A 26371-nucleotide genomic window follows, 5' to 3' on the forward strand; every position below is an offset into this window, starting at 1 on the left:
CCCCCCCACACACACACACACAATTACCCTACTGTGTCCTTCACTAGTACTGCCCCCTCAACTCCCACACTAACACAGGTTGGTGTTTGATAGAATCAGTGTTGATTAGCCCAACAAGGTGATATATACTGACTGTATGTCTACACACTCCACACTAATTGGTTGAATTAACAGAGATAGAGAGAACAGAATAGAGGTGGTTGATGTAGGAAGGGGATCGGGGAGAGGATGTGTACAACAATCTACTATAAACAAAAATAACTCATGCATCAGTTTGTAGTCAAGCTGATGAAAGGTTTTTATAACACTATGGAGGAGATTGAATTTGTTATGTAAATTTCTTATAAAAGGCTGCCTTTATTAGGGTAAAAGCCATCAATAATGATTAGAAATTTAAGATAACTTGGAAGAAATTTTCTAGTAAAACTTAAGGGATTTCTATACATTTAAACCATTGAAGTTCTTACAAAAATTTCTTAAATCTTGAAAATAAAATATTCTGATGTCTTGAAGCAGTGTTACTTAAACTGTCATCTAAGAGCAACTATGTCTTGGCAGAAACTCATTAGTAAGGAAGCAAGATGGAAAAAATGCTGTTAGAAATATGGTCCAGCTGTACACAGAACACTAAATATTAGTGCTTTTAGAACATATATACTGCCATATACACATGGAGGTATTAGTGAGGTAGCTTATAACCAGTGGTAAGCACCTGAAAAAGTAGGTCCTTGATTGCATTAATTCACTATCTGAATTGTATTATCTATGTATGGTAAAGCATCTTTCAGTGGTTTGTTGTTGCTAGATAGGTGCTGCGGCATACGTTGTATAATTATAGCGAGGTACATAATATATATTCCTGCATAATTTTCAACTTCTTCATCTTTTTTCGTGATGACAAGTGGAAGATTTATTTACTGATAATAATGATGTTGAATGTTCCAGACAGTGTTAGTTGTATTTGTAACAAACAACAAAAGATAAATACATATTTATGTAATAATTAATTTATGGCAACCTCTGTTATAAGTTAAGGGCATTTCCGTAAATATGTTTCTTTCTTTTATTTCGGTAAAATAGAGGTTTCGCAGTATCAGCTGTGATATTGTTGATTGATTGGAGGCCGAAACATGTTTTGATGGACAAAGATAAATTAGTTTGACGATAATGTAAAGTTCGAATTTGATGTATTACCAGTGATAATGGTGTTTCTTTTGGTATTTTGAAAAGTGTTTTGATGGACAAAGATTGAATCATGGCAATAATGTTAATTCCAATTGTGATGTATTGCTGGCGATAATGGTATTTAGATTTTTAAATCGTATCTATTGTTGCTGCTGAACAGTCGTATTGATTTGGATTGTAAAATGAAAACTTGAAGAATTTCTTTTTGAAACAGTTAAATGATATACAAATTGTTAGGTGGTAAATACTTTTTGTATGAAAAGCTTGTATATATGGAACTTCAGTGCTAACTAGCACTGTTTAAAATCAAACTGTTGCAAACGCCAGAAATTACTATTAACTCGTTCACCCCTGAAATTTCATAACGAACTATTCTAACCTTTGGAAGAATTGGAAGAGTTCAAATGTGTCTTCAGGGGTGAATGAGTGAGGGTATCATTGTAAACTTGCTTGTTGACTTGTCACAGAAAGGTTTTCAGTGGGAAGTAAATATATTGAAAACAAGAAGATTTTTCACAGGATATTGAACAATGTTAACATCTAGTTAACTAATTTTCAAAGAGCACTACGATGCTGTGTAAAACCCCATGGTAATTTGAAGCAAAGCTATTACAAGTTATTTGTGGTGTAAAGACCCTTTCAATCCTAGCCACAATTGTGAATGTATATGTTAGCTTCGATATGCCAGTGTTACATACCCATTTAATATCTATCCAAATATTGTAGAATAAGCAATTCGCTCAATGTTTGAGTATTATCTAGACAAGCATTATTAGCTCACCTGGACCGAAGGTGCAAGTTTGTGAGTGACCTTTACTTATATTCAAGGACACAGGGGTCAAATAAGTTTGAAACTTTTAATAAACTTCTGAATAACCAAAATGCCCAGGGTGATGATAATTTGGTCAGTAGTATGCTGTGATGAAGGGCTACCAAGTTTGTTCAAATGAATGACCTTCAACCATTTTCAAGGTCACAGTGGTCAAATATGTTTAAAACATTTAAACAACTTCTGAATAACCAAGAGGCCTAGGATAATGATATTTGGCCAGTAACATGCTAGGGTAAATGGCTACAAAGTTTGTTAAAATGAATGAACTTGACAAATATTCAAGGTCACAGGGATCAAATATGTTTAAAACCTTTAAACTACATGTTCTCAATAACCAAGAGGCCTAGGATGATGCTATTTGGCCAGTAGCATGATGTGATGAAGGGCTACCAAATTTGTTCAAATGAATGACCTTTACTTATATTCAAGGTCACAAGGGTCAAATATGTTTAAAACCTTTGAATGACTTCTTCTCAATAAGCAAAAAGGCCATGGGTGATGATATTTGGCCATTAACATGCTGGGATGAAGGACTTACAAATGTTCAAATGAATGACCTTCACCAATATTCAAGGTCACAATGGTCAATGTATGTTTAAATCTTTAAATGACTTGTTTTTTATAACCAAAAGGTTCAGGGTAATTTTGCCAGAAGCATGCTGGGTTGGAAGACTATAAACTCTGTTCAACCTAAAGTCCTTGTTCGACATTCAAGGTCACAGGCATCATATGTTTAAAGCTTTTAATCTTATGAATCAAACACTGCTATCCTTCCTGTAGCTGTATTTTAGTCCACTTTTAAGATTACAAGTGTGAGATGTATACCAGGTGAGCGATTCAGGCCCATTGGGCCTCTTGTTTTTACTTACTCTATTTCATTTTCAAAATTGGCAGATGCTATATGGTTTGTTCAAATATTTTTTGTGTGCGAGTGATACAGGGATTGTCTAAAAGCAACACTTTGTCAATAATTCATTTGTTATGATGTTAATAGCTACTCTACAGGGCCAATAACAATTTCAGTTAATTAGCCATAATTTGAAACACTGCTATTTTGAGCAATTAAGAAAACTTTTCACTTTGCCTTTTCAGCTGCTAATTCATTACAATTAAAGAACATGCAGAGAAGTGTCTGTTCTTACGTGCTGGGCCACAAATTTAGCTATCAGATTTATGTACATTGTAAAGAAGTTTATTGGGGAAAAAAATGCATACCAATGTTATCATTAACAGTTAGTATATGTTTAAAATATCTTTAATTGAGCTGAGCTTTTTCACAAAAAGGTGTGAATTTAGATGCTGAATTAAATTTATAAAAATGACAAAAAGACTAATTATTTCATGATGGGTTAGAAAAATGGTAATACAATGTATACACATTTTTTTTAAAGTTCTTGTATTATCATTGACTATAGAGTTATGGCCCTTGTATTGGTTGGTTATCATCTTGGGTTATGGTCCTTGAAATGAAGATTGTTTCAATGGCTGGAGTTTGGATTTGAATTGAATGACCATCCATGCCTAGAGTAATGGCCCTTGAACTGATCTGTTTTTCCATGACTTGTGTTTTGTCTCATTTGGTATTGTTCTGCCATTATTGATTGGAATTACACAATTTGTTTTGCTTGGTCATTAATTGATTGGTTAAGATTTTGGTGAAGCACAAAAGAAAAAATTGAGAAACAGATAATATGATTTCATGAGAAATGTCTTAATTTGTTTGCAATTCTTATTTGCAGATATGATAAATATTTTAAATTTTCAGATGAAAAATTTGGTTTACTCAGCTTTTAGCTTATAACCAGCTCTGAAAATAATGTCTCCTAAATCTAATTTCTGCATGACTTGCTCAAGATGGTAAAACAATCTGTGCAGTCTGAGGTACACATAAATAATACCACCAAGCTGACAATTTAAGTAACAGGAGACCTCTTACATCCCTGGATTTATTGCCAACCTTCGACCTCTGAACCCAGTAGATTATTCCAATAGTTTTGACCTCTGATGTTGCACATTGAAGCATTATACACAACACAAGCTGTGCTTATGTTGTTGAACTTTGACCTCTAGAGCTGCACATTATACACAGAATAAAGACTTTCTTGTGATGAATGATTGAATTTTGACCTCAGAATTTTGGCACTGAAGGTGAGAGTGGGAGAGATAGACATTCTCACGACTTTGTGTGTTGGCAATTATATTTTCTGGCACATCTTGTTTACATTTGTTTGTGTGTCTGTGTACTTTGTGTGTGTGGCAAGTATCAAAATATGACACTGTACTGTTGATACACTATACAGTTGTTTGTGCGTGTGTACTTTTGTGTGTGGCAAGTATCAAAACATGACAAGGTACTGTTCATACACTATACAGTTTTATAAACACACAATATCAAATATTGCAGATGCACCCATGGGTCTGGAAACTAGCTAAAGGCTAGCCTTATAGTATCACAATTAGAAATTGTTTACAGTAATTATTTCTAAATAGAGTTATACAAAAAATATTGTGAAAACTTTTATGTCACAACTATTAGGGCCCTGTAACGAACACGCACATGCTCTGTAGTTATCATATTGTCCGTCCGTCCGTCCGTCCATCCGACTGTCCACACCTTTAATTTGTTTCTAGTTATTGTCTCAGTATTCAAAATTTCAAAAGATTTATCTTGCTTTTAAATTTGAAACTGTGATTCACTGTGATATGTAGATGTACAGTAAGGGTTTAAAAGTTTTGTCAAGGTCAAGGCACTAAAAATAGATTTGGGGGGGGGGGGGGGCAGAGGGAGGGGGTGTACAATCCCTTTCTTAGAATAAAAAAAACTAATCTTTTGGAAAGGGTTATACATGGTTAAACACTGATATGAAGATGTGCAAAAGAGGTTGAAAAAGTTTCTTAAGATCAATGGCAAGGTCAAATTTACTAAAAATAGGGAAAATACCCAAGCAGTGGCGGATCCAGAGACCTATCTGGGGGGGTATCCAAATTTCCTGGGGGGGTTTCCATGTGGGGAAAAATTGAGGAAATGGTGAAAATACAATACATGATTTTTAAAGAAAATTCTCAGGGTGGGGGGTTTCCTGAAGCCCAAAAAAACCCTCTGGATCCGCCACTGCCAAGGGGATTGAGGGTATGGTCGGGCATATGTCGGGGCCCTTGCTGACATGTCTGTGTTCATTCTATGGTTGTAGTTGAAGCTTTTTCCAGAGGAAATCTGGAATGAATTTTTGTTTTAACCATGAGGATCTGCTTTTCAAATTCACCTTTAAAAGTCTGTTTGAGCATGGAAAACCTTGAGAGTAATGTAACCAGTAGTCCTTTGTGTTACAGCTTGTTTAGGAGCATCGAGTGGTTGATAGAAAAAAAGACTCCTACAGTTAATCCAGATCTGTATTCACAGTCTGCTGTGTCATAGAGAAGCTAATCATATGAGGAATTCAGTAAAGTTCTCCCAGGCAACAGTAATGTCAGGCCTTCAGAATATTGCCATCGTAATCCAACAAGACACCTTGATAATTCCCATCAAATTCGCATCTAAAGGCCAGGGATATGTATCTTTTTCAGGCATCAATCTAATAGAGGCTGGTTTTAATTTCTGTATGTATACTTGGGTATACTCAGCTATGCTGTAAGAATGTTTCAGTCGGCAGTTAATATAAGCATGTGTCATATATAGAACTTGTATGTTTGTGTTTTAGAAGTAATTAATTTATGATGTACTTCAAGCGTGATAATTTTAGTTGGCAATAAATGAGATATACTGTGATGCATTTGAATTTTATTTGGAATTTGTGATATGTTTTCAGCATTAGAATTTTAGCGTAGATTTGTGATATAAATTTCTAGAATATTTTTTGTGACAGTTTGTGCTTATTGTAAGCATTTGAATTAGAATGAAAATTTGTCATAGACTGTTAGCTATGGAATGTTATTGGATTTTCGCGATAGGTTATTTAATCATTTTTTTGTATCTTAGTTAAAGAGGATAATTATTTTAGCAGAACCCACATTTTAAAATGGAGATTACCAAGTATACTTTTCAACTGGTCATACTGAAGGTTTTGTATTTCGTGAGCACCTAATCAGACAAACTCTCCAGTTCTGCTTCTTTTCTGTGAGAACATTGAGGCATGTTTCACTCACTGTTTATCTTCCTTGATGCATGAATAATTGTATTTGCGATACTGAAATTTTCATATAATTCTTTTTGCAAATTTATATAAAAATGAATAGCACATGCAATACAAGAAAGTCTATGGTATGTATTTAATATGGTGTAAGCATACAAAGAGGGAGTTGAATTCATTTACATAATAAGAACTACGTGAGAAAATAAGGCATATTTTGTCTGGAAAATATTACTCAAAACAGGGTACGAAATTAGTCCAGTGTAACTAAACCTAGGTATAACCAGGGTATATATATCACAAGAAGTTAAAATAGAAAGGAAAGATTATTCATTGTCCCCTATTGGTAAAAACAAGCTCATTGTACATGCTGGTCTAAAAGTTAGTTTATTTTAATGTCAAATCACCAGTCCTTTCATGGGAAGAGTAGTTTAACACCTGTAAGGCAAATAAAATGAATTATTTCAGAAATGGTTGGACTTTAACTACCCCAGTATCACGTCAAGTGATCGAAACGCCCACCACACGCTTGCTGAAATTTTTTGAATGTCAATTTCAATGATTATAAACAATGTACATGGTGTGCCATTGTCATCTTGCTCGCAGACTTAAACCAGATTCTAAATGTGATTTGAAGTGAAGATAAAATTCCTAAAATGGCATTTTATACCTAAATCATCAAAAGTGCTAGATGGGACTTCCTATAACAGGATCTGAAACAATAACACACTGTTATCGGAATTTTCTCTCATTTTGCTCCTGCATGGTGCATTATAATACTGGGAAAAAGTCAGGAATTGTGAATTTGTTTTCTTTATTCACAATTCTGAATTTATTTCTAGTTTTCCTGTTCGTGTGGAGATAGCACAAGATCTACGAGACAATATAATTTTGTAACATTTTTCTTTTTCCTTTAAATATCAAAGGTCTGTTTTGTTATGTAACTGATACGTTGATTAACCTGAGTGATAAAATACAATAATTGTTATATATATTTTTCGGTGATATTTTGTAGTTAATGATATTCCTCCAAGTGTCTCCATTATGATTATTTTCAAAGTAAAGGCAGATATGTGTGTTTAACTCATTCACCCCTGAAGACACATTTAAACTCTTCCAATTCAAAGGTTGGAATAGTTCATTACGAAATTTCAGGGGTGAATGAGTTAAGTCTTGTGCAAGTTATTTCCATTACTTCAACATTTTCTTTCTTTTGAGTGACATCAAATTTTTAATATATACAGTTAAATCCAGATAACTTGAACTTTACATCTCCACAACCTACGGCCATTTAAACTCCATCTCAAACTTAACCACCCCACAACCCCTATACCACGTAACTCATAACCCCTCTCCCAGGTACCCCACAACCTCTTTCCCACGTACCCCACAACCCATATCCCACGTACCCCACAACCCCTATTCCACAAACCCTACAACTCCTATCCCACGTACCCCTGAACCCCTATCCCACGTAACTCACAACCCCTATCCCACGTACCCCACAACCCCTATCCCACGTTACTCACAACCCCTATCCCACGTACCCCACAACCCCTATCCCACATACCCCACAACTCTGTCTCACAAATACATCCCACAACTTCATCTCACAACTCCACCCCATAACTCCCTCTTACAAGTCTACTCCACAACTCCATCCAACTTATTCACTTCACAACTCTATCCACACTTACTCTGCCTCATCATTACCCAACAAATTCATCCTGGAAACGACTCCTGCAGACAGATCCTCACAGCACCATCCGACAAAGTAATCCCACAACAACTCAACTTTTGCCTACAACTTTATTCCACAACTCTTCCAAACAGTTCTCAATCAACACTATTATATTTACCATCCTTTATCTCCCCTTCACATATATACTGTATTAAAACCCTGTATACCCCAGTAACAAGACCATCAGACATTAACCCTGTAAACCCATGATAAAAAAACACTAATACCCTTTATACCCTACATAACAAGACCTTAAATACCCTGTATACCCTAGGTAACAAGACCTTATACCCTGTATACCCTAGGTAACATGACCTACTATCCTGTATACCCTTGGTAACAAGACCTACTACCCTGTATACCCTAGGTAACGAGACGTAATACCCTGTATACCCTAGGTAAAAAGACCTAATACCCTGTATACCCTGTATACCCTAGGTAACAAGAACTAATGCCCTGTATACCCTACGTAACAGGACCTAATACACTGTATACTGAAGTAACAAGACCTAATACCCTGTATATCCTACGTAACAAGACCCCTATCCCATGTACTCCACAACCCCTATCCCACGTAACTCACAACCCCTATCCCACGTACCCCTCAACCCCTATCCCACGTACCCCACAACACCTATCCCACGTTACTCACAACCCCTATCCCACGTACCCCACAACACCTATCCCACGTTACTCACAACCCCTATCCCACGTACCCCACAACACCTATCCCACGTTACTCACAACCCCTATCCCACGCACCCCACAACCCCTATCCCACGTTACTCACAACCCCTATCCCACGTACCCCTCAACCCCTATCCCACGTACCCCACAACACCTATCCCACGTTACTCACAACCCCTATCCCACGTACCCCACAACCCCTTTCCCACGTTACTCACAACCCCTATCCCACGTACCCCACAACCCCTTTCCCACGTTACTCACAACCCCTATCCCACGTACCCCTCAACCCCTATCCCACGTACCCCACAACCCCTACCCCACATCCCCCACAACTCTGTCTCACAAATACATCCCACAACTTCATCTCACAACTCCACCCCATAACTCCCTCTTACAAGTCTACTCCACAACTCCATCCAACTTATTCACTTCACAACTCTATCCACACTTACTCTGCCTCATCATTACCCAACAAATTCATCCTGGAAACGACTCCTGCAGACAGATCCTCACAGCACCATCCGACAAAGTAATCCCACAACAACTCAACTTTTGCCTACAACTTTATTCCACAACTCTTCCAAACAGTTCTCAATCAACACTATTATATTTACCATCCTTTATCTCCCCTTCACATATATACTGTATTAAAACCCTGTATACCCCAGTAACAAGACCATCAGACATTAACCCCGTAAACCCATGATAAAAAAACACTAATACCCTTTATACCCTACATAACAAGACCTTAACTACCCTGTATACCCTAGGTAACATGACCTACTATCCTGTATACCCTTGGTAACAAGACCTACTACCCTGTATACCCTAGGTAACATGACCTACTATCCTGTATACCCTTGGTAACAAGACCTACTACCCTGTATACCCTAGGTAACATGACCTACTATCCTGTATACCCTTGGTAACAAGACCTACTACCCTGTATATACCCTGTATACCCTAGGTAACAGGACCTAATACCCTATATACCCTAGGTAACAAGACCTACTACCCTGTATACCCTAGGTAACGAGACGTAATACCCTGTATACCCTAGGTAACATGACCTACTATCCTGTATACCCTTGGTAACAAGACCTACTACCCTGTATATACCCTGTATACCCTAGGTAACAAGACCTAATACCCTGTATACCCTACGTAACAAGACCTAATACCCTGTATATCCTACGTAACAAGACCTAATACCCTGTTTACCCTAGGTAACAAGACCTAATACCCTGTATACCTTAGGTAACAAGACCTAATACCCTGTATACTCTACGTAACAAGACCTTATACCCTGTATACCCTAGGTAACAAGACCTAATACCCTGTATACCCTAGGTAACAAGACCTAATACCCTGTTTACCCTAGATAACACGACCTAATACCCTGTATACCCTAGGTAACAAGACCTACTACCCTGTATACCCTAGGTAACAAGACCTAATATCCTGTATACCCTAGGTAACAAGACCTCATACCCTGTATACCCTAGGTAACAAGACCTAATACCCTGTATACCGTACGTAACAAGACCTAATACCCTGTATACCGTACGTAACAAGACCTAATACCCTGTATACCATACGTAACAAGACCTACTACCCTTTATACCCTACGTAACAAGACCTAATACCCTGTATACCCTAAGTAACAGGACCTATAATCCCCTGTGTACCCTACGTAACAAGACCTAATCCCCTGTATACCGTACGTAACAAGACCTAATACCCTGTATACCGTACGTAACAGGACCTAATACCCTGTATACCCTACATAACAAGACCTAATACCCTGTATACCCTACGTAACAAGACCTAATACCCTGTATACCCTACGTAACAAAACCTAATACCCTGTTTACCCTAGGTAACAAGACCTAATACCCTGTATACCTTAGGTAACAAGACCTAATACCCTGTATACCATACGTAACAAGACCTACTACCCTGTATACCCTACGTAACAAGACCTAATACCCTGTATACCATACGTAACAAGACCTAATGCCCTGTATACCCTAGGTAACAAGACCTAATACCCTGTATACTCTACGTAACAAGACCTTATACCCTGTATACCCTAGGTAACAAGACCTAATACCCTGTATACCCTAGGTAACAAGACCTAATACCCTGTATACCCTAGGTAACAAGACCTAATACCCTGTATACCCTAGGTAACAAGACCTAATACCCTGTATACCCTAGGTAACAAGACCTAATACCCTGTATACCCTAGGTAACAAGACCTAATACCCTGTATACCCTAGGTAACAAGACCTAATACCCTGTATACCCTAGGTAACAAGACCTAATACCCTGTATACCCTAGGTAACAAGACCTAATACCCTGTATACCCTAGGTAACAAGACCTAATACCCTGTATACCCTAGGTAACAAGACCTAATACCCTGTATACCCTAGGTAACAAGACCTAATACCCTGTATACCCTAGGTAACAAGACCTAATACCCTGTATACCCTAGGTAACAAGACCTAATACCCTGTATACCCTAGGTAACAAGACCTAATACCCTGTATACCCTAGGTAACAAGACCTAATACCCTGTATACCCTAGGTAACAAGACCTAATACCCTGTATACCCTAGGTAACAAGACCTAATACCCTGTATACCCTAGGTAACAAGACCTAATACCCTGTATACCCTAGGTAACAAGACCTAATACCCTGTATACCCTAGGTAACAAGACCTAATACCCTGTATACCCTAGGTAACAAGACCTAATACCCTGTATACCCTAGGTAACAAGACCTAATACCCTGTATACCCTAGGTAACAAGACCTAATACCCTGTATACCCTAGGTAACAAGACCTAATACCCTGTATACCCTAGGTAACAAGACCTAATACCCTGTATACCCTAGGTAACAAGACCTAATACCCTGTATACCCTAGGTAACAAGACCTAATACCCTGTATACCCTAGGTAACAAGACCTAATACCCTGTATACCCTAGGTAACAAGACCTAATACCCTGTATACCCTAGGTAACAAGACCTAATACCCTGTATACCCTAGGTAACAAGACCTAATACCCTGTATACCCTAGGTAACAAGACCTAATACCCTGTATACCCTAGGTAACAAGACCTAATACCCTGTATACCCTAGGTAACAAGACCTAATACCCTGTATACCCTAGGTAACAAGACCTAATACCCTGTATACCCTAGGTAACAAGACCTAATACCCTGTATACCCTAGGTAACAAGACCTAATACCCTGTATACCCTAGGTAACAAGACCTAATACCCTGTATACCCTAGGTAACAAGACCTAATACCCTGTATACCCTAGGTAACAAGACCTAATACCCTGTATACCCTAGGTAACAGGACCTTATACCCTGTATACCCTAGGTAACAAGACCTAATACCCTGTATACCCTAGGTAACAAGACCTAATACCCTGTATACCCTAGGTAACAAGACCTAATACCCTGTATACCCTAGGTAACAAGACCTAATACCCTGTATACCCTAGGTAACAAGACCTAATACCCTGTATACCCTAGGTAACAAGACCTAATACCCTGTATACCCTAGGTAACAAGACCTAATACCCTGTATACCCTAGGTAACAAGACCTAATACCCTGTATACCCTAGGTAACAAGACCTAATACCCTGTATACCCTAGGTAACAAGACCTAATACCCTGTATACCCTAGGTAACAAGACCTAATACCCTGTATACCCTAGGTAACAAGACCTAATACCCTGTATACCCTAGGTAACAAGACCTAATACCCTGTATACCCTAGGTAACAAGACCTAATACCCTGTATACCCTAGGTAACAAGACCTAATACCCTGTATACCCTAGGTAACAAGACCTAATACCCTGTATACCCTAGGTAACAAGACCTAATACCCTGTATACCCTAGGTAACAAGACCTAATACCCTGTATACCCTAGGTAACAAGACCTAATACCCTGTATACCCTAGGTAACAAGACCTAATACCCTGTATACCCTAGGTAACAAGACCTAATACCCTGTATACCCTAGGTAACAAGACCTAATACCCTGTATACCCTAGGTAACAAGACCTAATACCCTGTATACCCTAGGTAACAAGACCTAATACCCTGTATACCCTAGGTAACAAGACCTAATACCCTGTATACCCTAGGTAACAAGACCTAATACCCTGTATACCCTACGTAACAAGACCTAATACCCTGTATACCCTAGGTAACAAGACCTAATACCCTGTATACCCTAGGTAACAAGACCTAATACCCTGTATACCCTAGGTAACAAGACCTAATACCCTGTATACCCTAGGTAACAAGACCTAATACCCTGTATACCCTAGGTAACAAGACCTAATACCCTGTATACCCTAGGTAACAAGACCTAATACCCTGTATACCCTAGGTAACAAGACCTAATACCCTGTATACCCTAGGTAACAAGACCTAATACCCTGTATACCCTAGGTAACAAGACCTAATACCCTGTATACCCTAGGTAACAAGACCTAATACCCTGTATACCCTAGGTAACACGACCTAATACCCTGTATACCGTATGTAACAGGACCTAATACCCTGTATACCCTACGTAACAGGGCCTAATACCCTGTATACCCTACCTAACAAGGCCTAATACCCTGTATACCCTACATAACAAGACCTAATACCCTGTATACCATACGTAACAGGACCTAATCCCCTGTATACCCTACCTAACAAGACCTAATCCCCTGTATACCCTAGGTAACAGGACCTAATCCCCTGTATACCCTACATAACAAGACCAACCCTGTATACCCAACTAACAACAACTTATACCCTGTATACCCTAGTAGAAAGAACAAATACCCTGTATACCCTAGTTACAGAACTACTACCCTATATACCCTAGTTACAAGAATTAATACTCTATATACCCTAGTTACAAGAACTAATACCCTGTATACCCTAGTAATAACAACTACAAAATACCCTGTATACCCTACATAACAAGACCTAATCCCCTGTATACCCTAGGTAACAAGACATAATACCCTGTATACCCTAGGTAACAAGACCTTATACCCTGTATACCCTAGGTAACAAGACATAATACCCTGTATACCCTAGGTAACACGACCTAATACCCTGTAAACCGTATGTAACAGGACCTAATACCCTGTATACCATACATAACAAGACCAACCCTGTATACCCAACTAACAACAACTTATACCCTGTATACCCTAGTAGAAAGAACAAATACCCTGTATACCCTAGTTACAGAACTACTACCCTATATACCCTAGTTACAAGAATTAATACTCTATATACCCTAGTTACAAGAACTAATACCCTGTATACCCTAGTAATAACAACTACAACTAATTAATACCCTGTATACCCCAGTAGAAAGAACTAATACCCTGTAAACCCTAGTTACAAGAACTAATACCCTGTATACCCTAGTAATAACAACTACAAAATACCCTGTATACCCTACATAACAAGACCAACCCTGTATACCCAACTAACAACAACTTATACCCTGTATACCCTAGTAGAAAGAACAAATACCCTGTATACCCTAGTTACAGAACTACTACCCTATATACCCTAGTTACAAGAATTAATACTCTATATACCCTAGTTACAAGAACTAATACCCTGTATACCCTAGTAATAACAACTACAACTAATTAATACCCTGTATCCCCCAGTAGAAAGAACTAATACCCTGTAAACCCTAGTTACAAGAACTAATACCCTATATACCCTAGTTACAAGAATTAATACTCTATATACCCTAGTTACAAGAACTAATACCCTGTATACCCTAGTAATAACAACTACAACTAATTAATACCCTGTATCCCCCAGTAGAAAGAACTAATACCCTGTAAACCCTAGTTACAAGAACTAATACCCTGTATACCCTAGTAATAACAACTACAAAATACCCTGTATACCCTACATAACAAGACCTAATCCCCTGTATACCCTAGGTAACAAGACCTAATACCCTATATACCCTAGGTAACAAGACCTAATGCCCTGTATACCATACGTAACAGGACCTAATACCCTGTATACCCTACATAACAAGACCAACCCTGTATACCCAACTAACAACAACTTATACCCTGTATACCCTAGTAGAAAGAACAAATACCCTGTATACCCTAGTTACAGAACTACTACCCTATATACCCTAGTTACAAGAATTAATACTCTATATACCCTAGTTACAAGAACTAATACCCTATATACCCTAGTTACAAGAACTAATACCCTGTATACCCTAGTAATAACAACTACAACTAATTAATACCCTGTATACCCCAGTAGAAAGAACTAATACCCTGTAAACCCTAGTTACAAGAACTAATACCCTGTATACCCTAGTAATAACAACTACAACTAATTAATACCCTGTATACCCCAGTAGAAAGAACTAATACCCTGTAAACCCTAGTTACAAGAACTAATACCCTGTATACCCTAGTAATAACAACTACAACTAATTAATACCCTGTATACCCCAGTAGAAAGAACTAATACCCTGTAAACCCTAGTTACAAGAACTAATACCCTGTTTACCCTAGAAACAACTTATTTGAATGCCTGTGTGTAATTGGTAAGCTTTCCTCATGTCACATTGTAGGAGGTATGAAATAAATCAAAAGATCATTTATTGGGTAGTATGGGAGTTGATATGATTTTTAATCGACCAGGGAATCTGGACATCAGATCTATCAGCATAGAAAACAGTTAAGTTACAGAAAAAATATTTTGTAAATTATTTACCTAATGAAGTTTGTTTCTGTGACAAAGTAAAAAAAGTTCAGATATTAAAGAAAAAATTAAATCAAGTGAATTTGAAAAAACTAAATGTAAATAAATTAAGATGCTTAACAGGGATAGGTTTGGTATTAAGCCTACTGTTTTAAAGTATTGATTGGTTAGTGTAGGATGGTGATTTCACTGATGAAGACTGAATAGAAATGAGGTTTAGAAATGATGAGGTGGGCATATCACCAAATTATAGAAAATTGTAGGCCTTTCGTAATCTTCATGTCAGAATCATGTCAGTTTCAATCTGAGCACTTCCATCAGGATGACTCGTGTACAGTGTTAGGGTAGGGGAGGAGTGACTCTCTCAGCGATTCCATCAGGATGACTCGTGTACAGTGTTAGGGTAGGGGAGGAGTGACTCTCTCAGCGATTCCATCAGGATGACTCGTGTACAGTGTTAGGGTAGGGGAGGAGTGACTCTCTCAGCGATTCCATCAGGATGACTCGTGTACAGTGTTAGGGTAGGGGAGGAGTGACTCTCTCAGCGATTCCATCAGGATGACTCGTGTACAGTGTTAGGGTAGGGGAGGAGTGACTCTCTCAGCGATTCCATCAGGATGACTCGTGTACAGTGTTAGGGTAGGGGAGGAGTGACTCTCTCAGCGATTCCATCAGGATGACTCGTGTACAGTGTTAGGGTAGGGGAGGAGTGACTCTCTCAGCGATTCCATCAGGATGACTCGTGTACAGTGTTAGGGTAGGGGAGGAGTGACTCTCTCAGCGATTCCATCAGGATGACTCGTGTACAGTGTTAGGGTAGGGGAGGAGTGACTCTCTCAGCGATTCCATCAGGATGACTCGTGTACAGTGTTAGGGTAGGGGAGGAGTGACTCTCTCAGCGATTCCATCAGGATGACTCGTGTACAGTGTTAGGGTAGGGGAGGAGTGACTCTCTCAGCGATTCCATCAGGATGACTCGTGTACAGTGTTAGGGTAGGGGAGGAGTGACTCTCTCAGCGATTCCATCAGGATGACTCGTGTACAGTGTTAGGGTAGGGGAGGAGTGACTCTCTCAGCGATTCCATCAGGATGACTCGTGTACAGTGTTAGGGTAGGGGAGGAGTGACTCTCTCAGCGATTCCATCAGGATGACTCGTGTACAGTGTTAGGGTAGGGGAGGAGTGACTCTCTCAGCGATTCCATCAGGATGACTCGTGTACAGTGTTAGGGTAGGGGAGGAGTGACTCTCTCAGCGATTCCATCAGGATGACTCATGTACAGTGTTAGGGTAGGGGAGGAGTGACTCTCATTTGAAGGTTGTTTTATCTTTATGTACCATCACATTAAGTACTCATTGCAATGTTGTAATGTTGAATGATATGGATAAAAACAACCCGGAATTATTGGAAAGTAAATTGACGATTATAAAGATAAAGACATGTTTGTAGGCCACTGTGATGTGTCCGCATCAGTGAGTTTAGGCATTCGTGATCAGCAACCAATCAGATTACATTTTTCTTGTGATTGACAAGGTTGATATCCAGTTCCAAAACAAACCAAAAAACCTATTTTAAGGTGAAATAGCAAATTAACCTAAGGTTCAGCTTCTAAAACGGTTTCCAAGTCACAGATAAAGTTGGCAGCACTCCGGTCACGGTTCAAAGCTTAAGGGAATTGGAAAGGGGACAAATTTAGCTGATCAACCATCCTTTGATTAAATTAACTAGACAAAAAAACAGCACAGGTTTGTGTATTTGTAACTGAAAGGTAATTAACATGCAGAGGTTGTAATTAACATTACAGAGATTGAGTGATGTCCTTTTAGCTACATCAGAATTTGGACTTGTTATACCCGTAACGTCACATTAAAGTGTAAAGTTTACCCCTTCTGCAGTCAATCTTATTATTAAATCGTATATTCTAGGGGGTGTTTTTAGGTCAAGTTGGTTTATTTCTTTTGAGAAAAATGTTTTTAGTTCACATACTGCAAAATTCCTACTGTGAGTTTACACTTGACTTGCCCCTGTCTCTAGAATATTAAATTATTTAGAAAATAACAAACAATAATTTTGATCACTTCACAATGGGATGTCTGATTCTAGCATACAATTCTAATCTAGGGGGAGACAAACTAGTAGTAAAATGCAGCTGGGAAATTCTTCGTGTGTTCCACAGTAGTCATTACATCTAGTTAGGACAGTGTACAGTATATAAGGTTACATGATGGCACAGCGTCTGTCGTGTGTTCCCCAGTAGTCATTACATCTAGTAAGGACAGTGTACAGTATAAGTTTACATGATTGCACAGCGTCTGTCATGTGTTCTGCAGTAGTCATTACATCTAGCTAGGACAGTGTACAGTATAAGTTTACATGATGGCACAGTGTCTGTCGTGTGTTCCGCAGTAGTCATTCCATCTAGTTAGGACAATGCACAGTATAAGTTTACATGATGGCACAGCGTCTGTTATGTGTTCTGCAGTAGTCATTACATCTAGTTAGGACAGTGCACAGTATAAGCTTACATGATGACACAGTGTCTGTCGTGTGTTCCGCAGTAGTCATTACATCTAGGGAGGACAGTGTACAGTATAAGTTTACATGATGGCACAGCGTCTGTCCTGTGTTCCCCAGTAGTCATTACATCTAGTTAGGACAGTGCACAGTATAAGCTTACATGATGACACAGTGTCTGTCGTGTGTTCCGCAGTAGTCATTACATCTAGGGAGGACAGTGTACAGTATAAGTTTACATGATGTAAACTTATACTGTACACTGTCCTAACCAGATGTAATGACTACTGGGGAACACATGACAGACGCTGTGCCATAATGTAACCTTATACTGTACACTGTCCTAACTAGATATAATGACTACTGGGGAACACATGACAGACGCTGTGCCATCATGTGTTCTGCAGTAGTCATTACATCTAGTTAGGACAGTGTACAGTATAAGTTTACATGATGACACAGCGTCTGTCGTGTGTTCTGCAGTAGTCATTACATCTAGTTAGGACAGTGTACAGTATAAGTTTACATGATGACACAGTGTCTGTCGTGTGTTCCGCAGTAGTCATTACATCTAGTTAGGACAATGCACAGTATAAGTTTACATGATGGCACAGCGTCTGTCGTGTGTTCCGCAGTAGTCGTTACATCTAGTTAGGACAATGTACAGTATGACAATGTGGATCAGCTACAGTATGTGATGAAATGTCCAGGTTAAAATGGGTTTTTTCAGGTTTGCTGAGAGAGGACGGGCATTGGTAGTGTTATATAAAGGCAGATTTTGAAAAAAAGAATGAAACTCCATGTTTTCTATATGCAGAAGACACTGATCATGTTAATACGCATTTGTTAAGGTGCAGTTGTTATATGCAAAGAGTTTAGAAACATTTACCGGTAATAGAAAGTTTATTCTAGATGGTAATCTGTCATAAAGTTATGATATTGTTTTTCAAAATTATAAACAGGAAACAGTATTATCAGTTCAGTTGGTGCTACTTCTTCAAGATGATAAACAGACATTTTCTTCCCACAAGTCTAAATAGTTCTGCATGGTATTTGTCGTGTATTTCAAAAACCAAATGCAAACAAGTTTTTATGTTGCATGTGGGTATAAAACGGTGATATTGTCTCATATACTGTATACAGATCTCTGCCATACATCAGTGTTCAATCCACTAAGTCTAATACAAAGGATATCTTTCTCATTTGATGACCTATATGGATACATCAAAACCAATCACTATGATGCATACATCAGCCAGTTGACCGGCCTTCAGATATCAGGCACAGACAATAATCAGATTGTTCCTCGTTCACAGGAAATGTGGCCTGAAATGTGGTCTCTTTTTGTTCCTCAACCATGTTTTTGTTTAAAGTCTGACCTTGAGCCTATGTCAACTTTGATGTTCAACTAGGATTTTTATGTCTTTTGAATTTTTTTCTTGCATCTCATTCAGTCAGATTTTTGTTTTATATCAAAAAATGTAAAAGAATATTAAGATTTTGTATAGAAGTAATTATTATACAATAAACCCAGAGGGCTAACACATAATCTCTGGCTCAAAGTAATGGGGTGGGGCTAACACATAATCTCTAGCTCAAAGTAATGGGGTGGGGCTAACACATAATCTCTGGCTCAAAGTAGTGGGGTGGGGCTAACACATAATCTCTGGCTCAAAGTAATGGGGTGGGGCTAACACATAATCTCTGGCTCAAAGTAATGGGGTGGGGCTAACACATAATCTCTGGCTCAAAGTAATGGGGTGGGGCTAACACATAATCTCTGGCTCAAAGTAATGGGGTGGGGCTAACACATAATCTCTGGCTCAAAGTAATGGGGTGGGGCTAACACATAATCTCTGGCTCAAAGTAATGGGGTGGGGCTAACACATAATCTCTGGCTCAAAGTAATGGGGTGGGGCTAACACATAATCTCTGGCTCAAAGTAATGGGGTGGGGCTAACACATAATCTCTGGCTCAAAGTAATGGGGTGGGGCTAACACATAATCTCTGGCTCAAAGTAATGGGGTGGGGCTAACACATAATCTCTGGCTCAAAGTAATGGGGTGGGGCTAACACATAATCTCTGGCTCAAAGTAATGGGGTGGGGCTAACACATAATCTCTGGCTCAAAGTAATGGGGTGGGGGTAAACAGAACAGTCAAATTATAAAGTGTTTGTTGGCGTACTACTGAACTGCAGTATGTAACTATGGGTGAGCTTATTATCGGACATGGATTTATTGTTGGAAAGTATTTTATGTTGTGTTTTGACTGCTTCCTAAAAAGTTGTTTTTACCAAACACAAGACTTCCAATCTACACTGAAGAGATTTGTGAGTCCTTATGACCAGAAAAAAACACAACTACAGGAGTTCAATGTCTCCTGAATTAAAACCTGTTTGTCACTGTTTTACATTTATTGTTGGGAATCACTTATTTGACAGAAAAAACCTTAATGGATACCACATTTAGTGCAGGAAATACTTAAATTTTAATTCACCTCATTTTCAATCTGTTTAAACTCACCTGTCCAAAGTTGATGTATGGCTAACAAGTTTGTTCAAATGAAATATCTTCACACACTTTCAAAGTCACAGTGGTCAGTTGCATTAGACCTTTGAGTGACTCTTCTGAATAACCAAGAGGTCTAGGATGATGAGATGTAGCCATTAGTACGGTATGGACTTTCAAGTTTGTTCAAATGAATTACCTTGACCCTCTTCCAAGATCGACAGGGTCAAATTTGTAAAAAAACACAAAAAAAAACACAAAAAAAACAACATTTTCTTTTAAATAACCAAGGTCCTAGAGTGATGATATTTAACCAGTCACATACTGGAATGGGGGTGATCAAGTCTGTTCCTATGAATGACCATGAACCATTTTCAAGGTCACAAGGTTCTAACCTGTATAACCAGGATGCATAAGGTCACAATATTTTTATGCAGCTTATTGCTGTGAAGTGATATGAACTTTGTGAGCCAATTTAAGTGAAGAGTAATAGAATATTATGACAAATACCCAATATATCATTGAGTAATGATATTTAGGTTGTGTAGACAAATTAGACCTTGATCATCTTCGAAATTCACAGATGTGAAATGAATTGCCTGTGAGTGATAAAAGCCCATGAGGCCTCTTGTTTATTTTGTTGGGTTCCAATAGGCTTTTCCATATTTTGTAGTGCGTCCTTGGTTTCTATAGTCTATTTTAAATTAATGTTCTCAAGTTTCATTCTTTTGTTCTGATGTGTTGACTCGGGGGTATATTTGTTCTTACCAATTTTTTTTTAGTATTTATAAATCTAGTTTGGATGCTTTTGAAAAGTGGTGAGAACTTCTAGGAAATATAAGGTGTAAGGCATGCATGGCATCCATCAAAAATTAAAAACAATAAATAAAGTTTATATATTTGTATGAAATTTAATAGTGGCAGACACAACTCTAGTATCCAAACTATGCCAACAGATCTTCCAAGAAATTATATTTCTTTCCAGATATATGACCAAATTATGTCTATTATCAATGGAACTTCGCCCATGTTCAGGCACAAATATCTGCAGGGGAGCGTCTCGTCCAATTAACATACTATAGAGACAAATGAAGATGTGTCGATTTGTCTTTATGACAGTCTGTTGCCTCCTTTTGACAACAATGTGATAACTGGATCATGCATACAATAATTGATTAAAACAGATAACTACGTTTTGTTGTTTTCACTTCAAACTGCCCAATAACACCATGAATATGTCAGAAACTATTTACAATATCATTAATATGAGTACATGTTTGGTTTCACAGTTGTGATGACTTTTGCCTATGGTAAATTGATTGATTCTTTGAAAGTGTCTTTTTATGATTATTGTGTCATTAATAGTTGTTGATCTATAAATTGTGGAGTGCGTTGTAAAACTGACATAATAGACTTTGCAAAGCAATAAATCTCTATTTAAATAATATATCCTATGTTTGATTGACTTTTAAATTTGTATTTCAAATCAATTTACATAAGATGTAATGTTCTATGGAATTATCATCTTCTTTTATTTTGCCTACATAATCAAATGTTCTAAATATATCAAGCTACCAACTGAGTTCTATTCAGTATTTTATGAGTCGATCCTTATAATGATCTATCCTTACACAAGAATGCTGTAATAGTCTTGTATACATAGTATTTACTTCTAATGCTTAAAAAAATCTTTTATCATTTCACAATCTACACTTTCTCTGCCAATTTTATACTTCTGTGTCTCTCCATCCTCAAAATTAAGGGTTTGTATCTCAATACACATATCTTCTCCCTCATTTTTGAAAGTAAGAGAGAAAATTTGCTCAAATTTTGATTAAAAAACTCATCATTAAAATTACTATTAAAGTGAATAAGATCTCGGTGTAATATCATATTTTCAATGTATCTGACTTTGCTATGACCTTTGAGTTCCAACAAATTTGACATCATTGAACATTGGCAATGTGCTATTAACCTTATGTTTGATTCTTGGCATCTCTGAGGTTTTACTTGAATAAAGTCTTGACAATAATGGTATAAATAAATATCATTTATCTCAGAGCAGCCCTTCAGGAACTTACTACATCTTATTTCATATCAAAGGTTTGTTTGAGTTATAAGCACAAAAGCTTTAATGACAAGAAGGGACCGTTCATTGTCTATAGCCAGAAAAACAACATAACAGTCTCCGTTCTGTTATGTAAAGGTCTGCATGTTTCTGTATTTTTCGCAATTACAGCCTTTTGTCATAAGTTTGTACACGACAAATAGGTACTGAAGAAGTTTTACTGCCATAGACTGGGATATGGTCCGGGAGCTTTTATTTGTTTTTAAGGAGGTTTTACACAATAACAGAGCATTGATCTATTTTTACTATTCTTAATGCATCTAGGTACCGAATTTCAGTCATGTTCATACTGTTTAGATGATTGAACTTGTTATTTAGAATTTAATCAAACCACTTGTCAAGTTCACAAAGAGTTTTCTGGCTGCACATGGTCACCTTTAACCTTGCCATTTATGGTCAATTTGACCTTGCTGAACATGCAGACCACCATTGACCTTGCTTTACATGGTTACATTTTAGCTTGCTGTATATGGTCACCCATTGACCTTGATGTACATGGTCACCATTGACCTTGATGTACATGGTCACCATTGACCTTGATGTACATGAACACCATTGACTTTGATGTACATGGTCACCATTTACCTTGATGTACATGGTAACCATTTACCTTGATGTACATGATCACCATTGACTTTGATGTACATGGTCACCATTTACCTTGCTGTACATTATCACCATTTACCTTGATGTACATGGTCACCATTTACCTTGCTGTACATGATCACCATTGACCTTGATGTACATGGTCACCATTGACCTTGATGTACATGGTCACCATTGACCTTGATGTACATGGCACCATTTCCTTGATGTACATGATCACCATTTACCTTGCTGTACATGATCACCATTGACTTTGATGTACATGATCACCATTTACCTTGATGTACATGGTCTACATTTACCTTGATGTACATGATCACCATTTACCTTGATGTACATGATTACCATTTACCTTGCTGTACATGATCACCATTTACCTTGATGTACATGGTCACCATTGACTTTGATGTACATGGTCACCATTGACTTTGATGTTCATTGTCACCAATGACCTTGATGTACATGGTCACCATTGACCTTGATGAACATGGTCACCATTGACCTTGATGAACATGGTCACCATTGACCTTGATGAACATGGTCACCATTGACTTTGATGTACATGGTCACCATTGACCTTGATGAACATGGTCACCATTGACTTTGATGTACATGGTCACCATTGACCTTGATGAACATGGTCACCATTGCTCTTGCTGTACGTGCAGATCACCATTGACCTTGCTATCCATTTACCTTACTATACATTATCACCTTCAACCTTGATGTACATGGTCACTGTTAATCTTGCTGTTATCTTTGACCTTGCTGTACATGGCATACTTTGACCTTGCTAATGTTATCTCAAAATAGCATAGAAATGCTAGGATAAAACACTCAACAGTTGATGTTACTGTCAAAGCTGATCTAAGACCTGTCTACCGTTTCTAGCCACATCTGCAGTATATACTTAATCTTCAGTACCATTCTTATACAATACTCTTTTAGTCAAAGTCAATTTGGGCTGAAGCTTGGCACCTGGTGGGCTGAGCTCTAGTGGAAAAGCAGTGATCAGGTAAAAGAACCTAATTCTATGACTGTTGTAGTGTGGTGAGCTGTGTTCTAGTGGAAAGAACTTATTCTATGACTGTGGAAGTGTGGTGGGCTGTGTTCTGGTGGAGAGGCCTAATTCTATGACCGGTAGTGTGGTGGGCTGTGTTCTGGTAAAGAGGCCCAATTCTATGAATGTGGTAGTGTGGTAGGCTGTGTTCTGGTGAAGAGGCCTAATTCTATGAATGTGGTAGTGTGGTGGGCTGTGTTCTGGTGGAGAGGTCTAATTCTATGAATGTGGTAGTGTGGTGGGCTGTTTTCTGGTGGAGAGACCTAATTCTATGACTGTTGTAGTGTGGTGGGCTGTGTTCTGGCGGACAGGCCTCATTCTATGACTGTGGTAGTGTGTTGGGCTGTGTTCTGGTGGAGGGAACTTATTCTATGACTGTGGAGTGTGGTGGGATGTTTTCTGGTGGAGGCCTAATACTACGAATGTGGTATTGTGGTGGGCTGTGTTGTGGTTGAGAGGCCTAATTCTATAACTGTTGTAGTGTGGTGGGCTGTTTTCTGGCGAAGATACCTAATTATATGACTGTGGTAGTGTGGTGGGCTGTGTTCTGGTGGACAGGCCTCATTCTATAACTGTTGTAGTGTGGTGGGCTGTGTTCTGGTGGACAGGACTAATACTATAACTGTTGTAGTGTGGTGGGCTGTGTTCTGGTGGAGAGGCCTAATTATATAACTGTTGTAGTGTGGTGGGCTGTGTTCTGGTGGACAGGCCTAATTATATAACTGTGGTAGTGTGGTGGGCTGTGTTTTGGTAGAGAGGCCTAATACGTATACTATAACTGTGGTAGTGTGGTGGGCTGTGTTCTGGTGGACAGGCCTAATTATATAACTGTTGTAGTGTGGTGGGCTGTGTTCTGGTGGACAGGCCTAATTCTATGACTGTTGTAGTGTGGTGGGCTGTGTTCTGGTAGAGAGGCCTAATACTATAACTGTTGTAGTGTGGTGGGCTTTGTTCTGGTGGACAGGCCTAATTCTATCACTGTGGTAGTGTGGTGGGCTGTGTTCTGGTGGAGAGGACTAATACTAGTCAATACTAGTTGTAGTGGTACACTCATTCTTGCATATTGTTTTTAATTTTTTGTTCTAAACACAGGGACTTAATATAGTTGTTATATATATATATGTGGGTCAACCTGATACAATAAAACACATTGTTGTTCTAATTGTTTTAGAACTCTATAGACTGCATGTGAGACTCAGTCCTAGAAAAAGTGCTCGAAACCCACACGTGATAAACGGGGAAATGTTTATGTCGCCGGGAGGTAAATTAATCTACGTAGATAAATGGTACTTGTAAACAGATGTTTTTATAGACGAAAAAATCTGAGTAACCTGATTTAACATTGAATTCCTGTGTACATCAAAACTAAAGTACACCTGGACAGACGTGATGCCAAACTCACCAGAGAAACCATGTGGGCCATTCTTATAGACCTGATTCAATTAACATGCCTATCGAAAGTCACTTAACACATTTTAATGCTCATTGCTGCCAGGAAATGATGAAACAGTAGCCGATTTATTGGATAATTTCAACATAACATGCAGCAATAAAATCTGGGAACAACATGTTATACAATTATGTTTTGGATATAGATAGATAATTTATATGTGAATTAGTATTATAATTATTGGTTGATAAAAATCTTTAAAATGTTCAATTTTATGCTCTAGAATTTCTTAACTATTATCAAAACAATTTTTTACAGACCTGTCTATCAGCTTTTTCATTTTAGTGTTGGAATAATATGTTAATTACTGTGATGATACTGAGGAAGGATGATGGAATAATTCCAAATTTGATTTTGTGCTTTGTTATAGGTTCTGTGATTGGTTAATAATAGCACATGTGACCCATAAAACAGCTGTTAACCCTTTCACCCCTATGTAACTTTAGTAGACTCTACCATGCATTGATATGGATGAGTCCATTATGGTCTACAGTGGTAAAAGGGTTCATATATTAGTATGAACAGCCGTTTTTCCCCATGGGACTACTTTTAAAATTTTCCGAAATTTTGTCAGTCTCACCATAAAAAAAATGGCTAGATCTACTGTTTATCCATTCCCATTATCCCATTAAAATTATCACAAAATTTACTTATACCCACTCACATGAACATTGGAAAAATCCTGATTCAATCCCTACATAACTGGATATTCTAAGAAAATGAAGGTATATTGATA

The 26371-nt window shown here is 38.2% G+C and overlaps 1 protein-coding gene across 2 annotated transcripts in view; it reads left to right on the forward strand.

Moving 5' to 3' along the window:
* The window catches only part of LOC110442847 (protein asunder homolog), a 225606-nt gene that overhangs the window by 106180 nt on the left and 93055 nt on the right, over positions 1 to 26371 (forward strand). Inside the window, exon 1 of one of the 2 annotated variants that reach the window (XM_021486674.1) lies at positions 24101 to 24140. The exons of the other annotated variant lie outside the window; for it this stretch is intronic. The gene's annotated coding sequence lies outside the window, so the exon portion shown is untranslated. Of the gene's footprint in view, positions 1 to 24100; positions 24141 to 26371 lie in introns of those variants that run through there. 2 annotated transcript variants of the gene reach the window in all.

Source organism: Mizuhopecten yessoensis, unplaced genomic scaffold, assembly GCF_002113885.1.
Source record: "Mizuhopecten yessoensis strain PY_sf001 unplaced genomic scaffold, ASM211388v2 scaffold716305, whole genome shotgun sequence".
NCBI lineage: Eukaryota > Metazoa > Mollusca > Bivalvia > Pectinida > Pectinidae > Mizuhopecten > Mizuhopecten yessoensis.